The sequence below is a fragment of the Globicephala melas genome, chromosome 7 (genome assembly GCF_963455315.2).
Source record: "Globicephala melas chromosome 7, mGloMel1.2, whole genome shotgun sequence".
NCBI lineage: Eukaryota > Metazoa > Chordata > Mammalia > Artiodactyla > Delphinidae > Globicephala > Globicephala melas.
Genome location: NC_083320.1, coordinates 1,651,115 through 1,659,513, shown reverse-complemented (window position 1 = coordinate 1,659,513; position 8,399 = coordinate 1,651,115). Strand labels below are relative to the sequence as shown.

Here is an 8,399-nt window from a genome sequence, read left to right as displayed (position 1 = left end):
GACCTGCTTTCTTTAACGAGCCTCTGCCCCATAGGGGGCCCCCAGTGAACAGGTTCCCATCGGGCCGCAGCTCCCGCTGGGCAGGAAACGGGGCGCCCGCTCTGTCCTGTGCCCCGGGAAGATGTATCGGGCTTAGTGAGGCCAGTGGCTCCCAGGCTGGATTTAGAGCTCCTCTCTCCTGTTGAGTGAGCCCTGTTACAGGGTTTCCCACACTAACACTCATGCTGGGAGCATCTGCTGAGCGCCTGCCGTGTGCCACGCATGATGTGAAGGGCAGTAAAGGCTGATTGCATCCGTGCCCAGGCTCTGGCTGTAGCAGTGTGTGTGTACCATATCTGCACATGCAAGGACCCCTGCTTCTCACTCCAGCGTGTGACCACCCAGCCCCAGCCCGGCCATTCTCAGGGCTCACCAAGCAAGGCCTCCACCCGGAGCCCCAGGTCTCGGTTCTGCTACTTCTGATTCAAGGCCAGTTAACAGAGAAGCTTCAGTCCACCCCTCACATCACCACTGACGAAGCATCTGCTCGACTGACCGTTTCCGAGACCCTGTGGTGTGACAGGCATCTGTTGGCTTCGAAAGATCCAGAACGTCCTAGACTTGGCTCTTCCCTGCGAGGGACTCACTGCTTCCTGCTGGAATCGGACAAACACAAATAACCCCAATCTAATGAGATAAGAACACAGATGGCTTAGAGCTCGGTTCAGGGTTAGGCATAATTAAGGTGGCAGATGGGGAAATTCAAGTGAAAATTCAGTAAAATTTTAATTGAAAGATGATGTATTTCCACCCTAAGATCCTTTAAAGGTGAGCTCAAATTTCACGCCCCTGCCCCCTCCCCAGCAAACACACACAATCCCAGTAAAGCTATGTGGTCACCTCCCCTCCCCCTCTCAGCCTGAAGAGCTCCACCTGGTCACTCTTCCTGTAACTCTTCCCTGTTGCTGGCCCCAGGAAGAGATGCACACGTCCCTCTTAGGGTGGGCAGGGAGGGCGGGACGCAGGGGAGAGAGGAGGGTAGTTGGAGGGCGCCCGGTGCAGCAGAGGCAGGGACCTGGCCTAAACAGCTACCCCTGCTCAGCCCCCTCGGTGGCCCCATACGTCCTAGGTCTCGGGCTGTCTTCCTCTTGGATGTGCTGGGCTGTCTGTCTCTGCCATCGTCTTGGGGATCTGCCCCCCAGCCACTGCCGGGAAGCTCTCTTCACCCTGGAAGGGGAGGTCCCCAAGGTCCTTGTCCATAGGGGGACACTGTAACCACTATGTCTTTCTCCATAAACGAGGTATTAGTAAAATTTTATGTAATTTTGTCAAAGTTAAGTCACAGATAGAAATCCTGTATATCTCTATGGCGTATCCTTTCCAGCTAGGGTTTCAAGACGCAACATCACCCATCATGGAAGAATTACTACACTTTCATGAGCACACACTAATAACTGTCTCCTTCATTAGCTCTCTGGTTCTTTATATCATTTCACTAACGCCAACAGCTAAGCTAACACCTACCAGCACAACAGAGGCACGAGAAGTAGAAAAGCATCTGAACCGTCTTACCGGCCGTTATCTTGAGTGTAATTGCCCTGCCATCGTTGCAAGTCCTCTACACGATAGATGAAATCAACAACGCGTCTCTTACTGTAAAAACTATAGGCCACCAGTGACACTGAAGTTATAAGTACATTGACTACAAAGACTTAAATTTTGACTCCTATAGAATCCCAACATCAGACTTAAAACCAGGGGAGCTACGACTGCTCGAAGTAGATAACCGAGTAGTGTTGACCATAGAAATGACAATCTCTGAATAATAATCTCCTCCGAAGATGTGTACGCTCAGGAGCCGCACCTCCCCAGGCCTGACAACAGGCGCAATCCCAGGGCGTCTAGATCAAACAACCCTGATATCAGCGCGACAGGTTTGCATTACGGACACAGGGTTCGGAGATTCGTGGGTCAAACCACAGCTTCAAGCCAATTGTCGCTCAATTAGTATCCTTAAAATACTTTGAAAAATGATCCGCATCAATATTGTAAACTCATTAAGAAGCTAGGTAGCGTTAACCTTTCAAGTTAAAGACCGAGAGCTAAGACTCTCCTTAATGGCATGCCACAGTTAGATACATCAACGTGATTCACTACCATTTCATCTATGTTTCTAACACTGTTTATTATATTTCAACTAAAAGTCTCAAAGTACACTTACTACCCCAACCCGGAGTCAACACTCACCAAAGTGCAAAAACAGTCCACTCCTTGAGAAACAAAATGACCGAAAATCTATTTGCCTCTTTCATAACCCCAACAATAATAGGCCCTCCTTGTAGTCATTTTAATTATTATGTTTCCAAGTATTTTATTTCTAACATCAAAACGACTAATTAATAATCGCATAATTTCCCTAAAACAATGACTAGTCCAACTTACATCAAAATAATAAGCACACACAATCACAAGGGACAGAGTTGATCACTGATACTAATATCATTCATTTTATTTATTGGGTCGACCAACCTTCTGGGACCACTACCCCCACCTGTTTACACTCACCCCGCAGCTCTCAATAAATGTGGAATAGCCATTCCCCTATGAGCCGGCGCCGTGGTTACAGGTTTTTGAAACAAAACAGAAGTGTCTTTAGCTCACTTCTTACCACAAGGCACACCCACCTCTCTTACCGCCATACTAGTGATTATTGAACTATCAGCCTGTTTATCTAGCTGGTAGCACTAGCTGTGCGATTAACAGCCAATATTACAGCAGGACATGTATTAATACATCTAATCGGAGGGACAACTTTAGCACTAATAAGTATCAACACTGCCACAGCTTTTATTACATTCACTGTCTCACCCTACTCACCATCTTCGAATTTGCCATTGCTATAATTCCAGCCTATGTGTTTACCCTCCTAGTAAGCCTATATCTGCATTACAGCACATAATGACCTACCAGCCCCACGCATACCACATGGTAAACCCCAGTCCTTGACCTCTTGCAGGAGCCCTTTCAGCCCTCCTCATAACATCAGGCCTAATCATGTGATTCCACTTCAACTCAATAATACTACTAATATTGGGCCTACTAACTAATACTCTAACAATATATCAGTGATGACGAGTTTTATTGGAGAGAGCACCTTCCAAGGCCATCACACACCAATCGTCCAAAAAGGGCTTGGATATGGGATACTCTTATTTATCATCTCAGAAGTCCTCTTTTTTTTTTTTTTTGCTGGCTTTTGAGCCTTCTATCACTCAAGCCTCGCCCCTACTCCTGAATTAGGCGGGTGCTGGGCGCCAACAGGCATTCGCCCTCCAAATCCTCTAGAGGTGCCGCTTCTCAACACTTTCGTGCTATCAGCCTCTGGGTGTCTATCACCTGGGCCCACCACAGCCTTATGGAAGGAAATCGCAAGCACATTCTCCGAGCCCTCTTTATCACAATTGCCCTGGGCATATATTTCACACCCCTACAAGCCTTGGGGTATTATGAAGCCCCATTTACAATCTCAGATGGAGTATGTGGACCAACTTTCTTCATGGCCACGGGGTTCCACGGACTGCGCATAATCACTGGGTCCACCTTCCTTATTGTTTGTTTCCTGCACCAATTAAAATTCCACTTCACGTCCAACCACCACAGCGGCTCTGAAGCCGCTGCTTGATACTGACATTCTGTAGATGTTTTATGACTCTTCCTTTTCGTATCTATCTATCGATGAGGCGCATAATTCTTATAGTATTAATTGGTGCAACTGACTTGTAATCAGTTAGTTTCGGTACACCCCGAAAAAGAATAATAAACTTATACTGACCCTATTAACACATACTGCACTGGCCTCATTGCTTGTACTCATCGCCTTCTGACTCCCCCAGCTAAACATGTATGCAGAGAAAACAAGCCCTTATGAATGCGGGTTTGACCTCATAGGATCCGCCCGCCTGCCTTTTTCCATAAAATTTTTCCTAGTAGCAATCCCATTCCTCCTTTTCCACCTAGAAATTGCCCTCCTACTGCCCTTCCCCTGAGCAACTCAAACAAGTAATCTAAAAACAATACTCACCATGGTTTTACTTTTAATCTCATTATTGGCAATTAGTCTGGCCTACAGTGAGCTCAAAAAGGACTGGAGTGGACTGAAGATGGTATTTCGTTTAAAACAAAACAAATAATTTCGACTCATTAGATGATGACTAAACTCATAATTACCAAGTGTCTTTAGTGGACATAAATATTATTATAGCTTTCACGGTATCCCTTGTAGGGCTGCTAATATATCTATCCCACTTACTGTCCTCACTATCATGTCTCGAAGGCGTAATATTATCACTATACATCCTGGTGACCCTAATAATCTGAAACTCACACCTCACCTTCACCAGCACAATACCCATCACCCCACCGGTGTTCACAGCCCGTGAAGCCGCGCTCAGATTATCCCTGTTAGTAATAGTATCAACACGTATGGCTCCAACTACGTACAAAACCGTAACCTCCTCCAATGCTAAAATTTATCATCCCTACGATTATACTAACACCACTGACTTGATTATCAAAAAACAGTATAATCTGAATTAACACTACAACCCATAGCCTGCTAGTTAGCCCCACAAGCCTGCTTCTTCTTAACCAGTTTAATAACAATAGCTTTAATTTCTCATTAATATTTTTTTCCGACTCCCTAGCTGCACCGCTACTGATCTTGACAATATACTCCTACCTCTGATATTATAGCCAGTCAGTCTCACCTGCTCAAAGAATCGCTGACCCGAAAAAACTACGCATCACTAGACTAATTATATTACAAGCATTTGTAATCCTAACATTTACCGCCACAGAACTAACTCTATGTGACATCACATTCGAGGCCACACTAGTTCCTACACTCATCATCGTCACTCGCACTGGTTCCTACACTCATCATCGTCACTCGCACTGGTTCCTACACTCATCATCGTCACTCGCACTGGTTCCTACACTCATCATCGTCACTCGCACTGGATCCTACACTCATCATCGTCACTCGCACTCGTTCCTACACTCATCATCGTCACTCGCACTCGTTCCTACACTCATCATCGTCACTCGATGAGGTAACCAAACAGAACCACTCAACGCAGGGCTCTATTTTCTATTCTACACACCAGCAGGATCACTCCCGCGGCTAGTGGCATTAGTAGAGATCCAAAACACCACGGGCTCTCTGAATTCCCTCGTACTTCAATATTGAACCCAAGCATTACCCAACTCCTGATCCAACGTTTTTATAGGACTAGCCTGCACAATAGGCTTTATGGTAAAAACACCCCTCTATGGCCTCCACCTTTGACTACCAAAGCACACGGAGAAGCTCCCACCACAGGCTCTATAGTCCTTGCAGCCGCATCACTAAAACTCGGGGACTACGGCGTGTTATGAGCTACAGCAATACTCAATCCCCAGATAGACTTCGCGGCGTACCCTTTTCTGATGCTCTCCTCATGAGGGATAATCGTAACCAGTTCAATCTGTCTACGTCAAACAGACCTAAAATCACTCATCGCGTATTCTTCCGTCAGCCGCACAGCCCTTGAGGTCTCCTCCCACTGATGGCCACTTGACGACTACCGGCGAGCCTGACCAACGTAGCCCCGCCCCCAACTATTAACGTAATCGGAGAACTGTTCGTAGTTATGTCAACCTTCTCATGATCAAACTTGACCATTATCTTAATGGGAACTAACATTGTAATTACAGCCCTATATTCTATATACATACTAATTACGACACAACACAGTAAATACACACACCATATTAATAATATCACACCCTCCTTCACACGAGAACACGCTCCTATAGCCCTCCGCGTTCTACCCCTCCTACTCCTTTCACTAAATCCCAAAATCATCCTGGGCCCCCTGTATTGTAAGTAGAGTTAAAAAAACCACTAGATTGTGAATCTAGCGACAGAAGACTGAGACTTCTTATTTACCGAGAAAGTACCTGAAGAACTGCTACTTCCTGCTCCCATGCCTAACAGATGGCTTTTTCAGGCTTTTAGAGGATAGCAGTTATCCATGGGTCTTAGGAGCCCCAAAACTGGTGCAGTTCCAAGTAATAAACCTATTTTCCTCTTTTGCTCTGGTCACACACTAACACTAATTAACCCAATTATAATAACTAACACAGATTTCTACAGAAGGGACAAAAATCCACCATACGTAAAAAATGCCGTCTCACGTGCTTGTATCACCAGCCTAGTTCCAGCAATAATATTCCTCCACACAGGCCAAGAAATAATTATTTCAAACTGACATTGAATCACTGTCCAAACCCTTAAATTAACACTTAGCTTCAAAATAGATTACTTCTCGGGCTTCCCTGGTGGCGCAGTGGTTGAGAGTCCGCCTGCCGATGCAGGGGACACGGGTTCGTACTCCGTTCTGGGAAGATCCCACATGCCGCGGAGTGGTTGGGCCCGTGAGCCATGGCCGCTGAGGTTGCGCATCCGGAGCCTGTGCTCCACAACGGGAGAGGCCACAACAGTGAGAGGCCCGCGTACCGCAAAAAAAAAAAAAAAAGATTACTTCTCAATAATATTCGTACCAGTAGCATTATCTGTTCCGTGGTCCATTATGGAGCTCTCAGTATGGTACCTACACTTAGACCCTTACATTAACCGGTTCTCCAAGTACCCACTCCTCTTCCTCATCACCATGCTAATCCTCGTTACGGTCAATGACCTCGTCCAGCGTTTTATTGGATGGGGGGGGGTTGGAATGATACCCTTCCTACTCCTTGCGTGGTGGTGTGGAGGCACAGATGCAAACACAGCTGCTCTCCGAGCAACCTTACATAACTGCATTGGGGATATCGGGCTCATTATATCAACAGCATGATTCCTGTTTGACTCAAACACAGGAGACCTGCAACAAATTTTTATACTCGACCTAAATCCCTCGAACCTCCCCCTTATAGGACTCGTACTAGCCACAGCCGGAAAATCAGCCCAATGTGGACTCCACCCTTGACTCCCCTCAGCAATAGAGGGCCCCACCCCTGTGTCACCCCTGCTCCACTCAAGCACAATAGTTGTGGCAGGAGCCTTCCTACTTATTCGATTTCACCCTTTAACAGAAAACAGCAAACTTATTCCAGCAATAGCACTGTGCCTAGGATCCCTCACCACCCTATTCACAGCTATATGTGCTCTCACTCAAAATGACATTAAAAAAATGATCACTTTCTCCACTTCAGGCCAATTAGGCCGACTAACGGTAACGATCGGCATCAGCAAACCCTATCCAGCATTCTTGCACCTCTGCACGCATGCTTTCCTTAAGGCCATGCTATTCATATGCTCCAGATCCATTAGTCACAGGCTGAACGACAAACCAGATATTCGAAACATAGGAGGCCTGTTCAAGGCTTTACCTTCAGCACAACAGCCCTCGTTACCGGGTGTCTGGCGTTAACAGGGAGGCCTCTCCTCACCGGCTTCTGTCCTAAAGACTTGGTCATCGAAGCTGCTCATACGTCTTACACCAGCGCCTGAGCCCTGTTAATAACTCTAATTGCCGCCTCCCTCACAGCTGTCTATAGCACCCACATTGTCTTCTTCTCTCTGTTAGGACAACCCCGCTTCTTTCCCCGAACCCCCATCAATGAAAACGACCCCCTCTTAATTAACGCCATCAAACGCCTACTAATTGGAAATGTCTTTGCTGGGCTCATTATCTCCAACCACATCCCCCTAGTAACCACACCCTTACATCTAGAACTAACTGCGCTTGCAGTAACCATCCTAGGCTTCACACTGGCGCTCGAAATCAACCTTAACACACAGAACTTAAAATTCATCCACCCCTCAAATACCCTTGAATTCTCTAGTCTCTTAGGATATTTCTCCACCATCATGTACTGTCTTCCTCCTTACCGAAACCTAAGCCAGAAGTCAGCATCCTCCCTTTTGGACTTAATCTGACTAGAAAACAAACATTTTACCAAAACCCACATCCCTTACTCAACTAAAGTTCTCCATGCTAATCTCAAGCCAAAAAGGCCTTATCAGACTATACTTCCTATCGTTCCTCATTACTCTCACCCTTAGTGTGCTTTTATTTAATTACCACAAGTAATCTCCATGACAACCACAACGCCAATAAGCAACGACCAACGAGTAACAATCACCAGCCAGGTACCGTAACTATACAATGCCGCAGTCCCTATAGCCGCCTCACTAAAAAAGCCAGAGTCACCAGTATCATAAATAACTCAGTCTCCCAACCCATTGAACTGAATCACAACTTCCACCTCCTCGTCCTTTAAAGTATAAAATACCATCAAAAATTCTATTATCAACCCTGAAAGAAACGCTCCCAAGACAGTCTTATTAGAACCCCAAACCTCAGGATGCTGCTCAG

The 8,399-nt window shown here is 46.1% G+C and overlaps 1 pseudogene; it reads left to right on the top strand.

The window, feature by feature from the left end:
• Positions 1-4,301: 4,301 nt before the first annotated feature.
• LOC115852072 (NADH-ubiquinone oxidoreductase chain 5-like) lies at positions 4,302-8,114 on the top strand (annotated as a pseudogene).
• Positions 8,115-8,399: the final 285 nt, after the last annotated feature.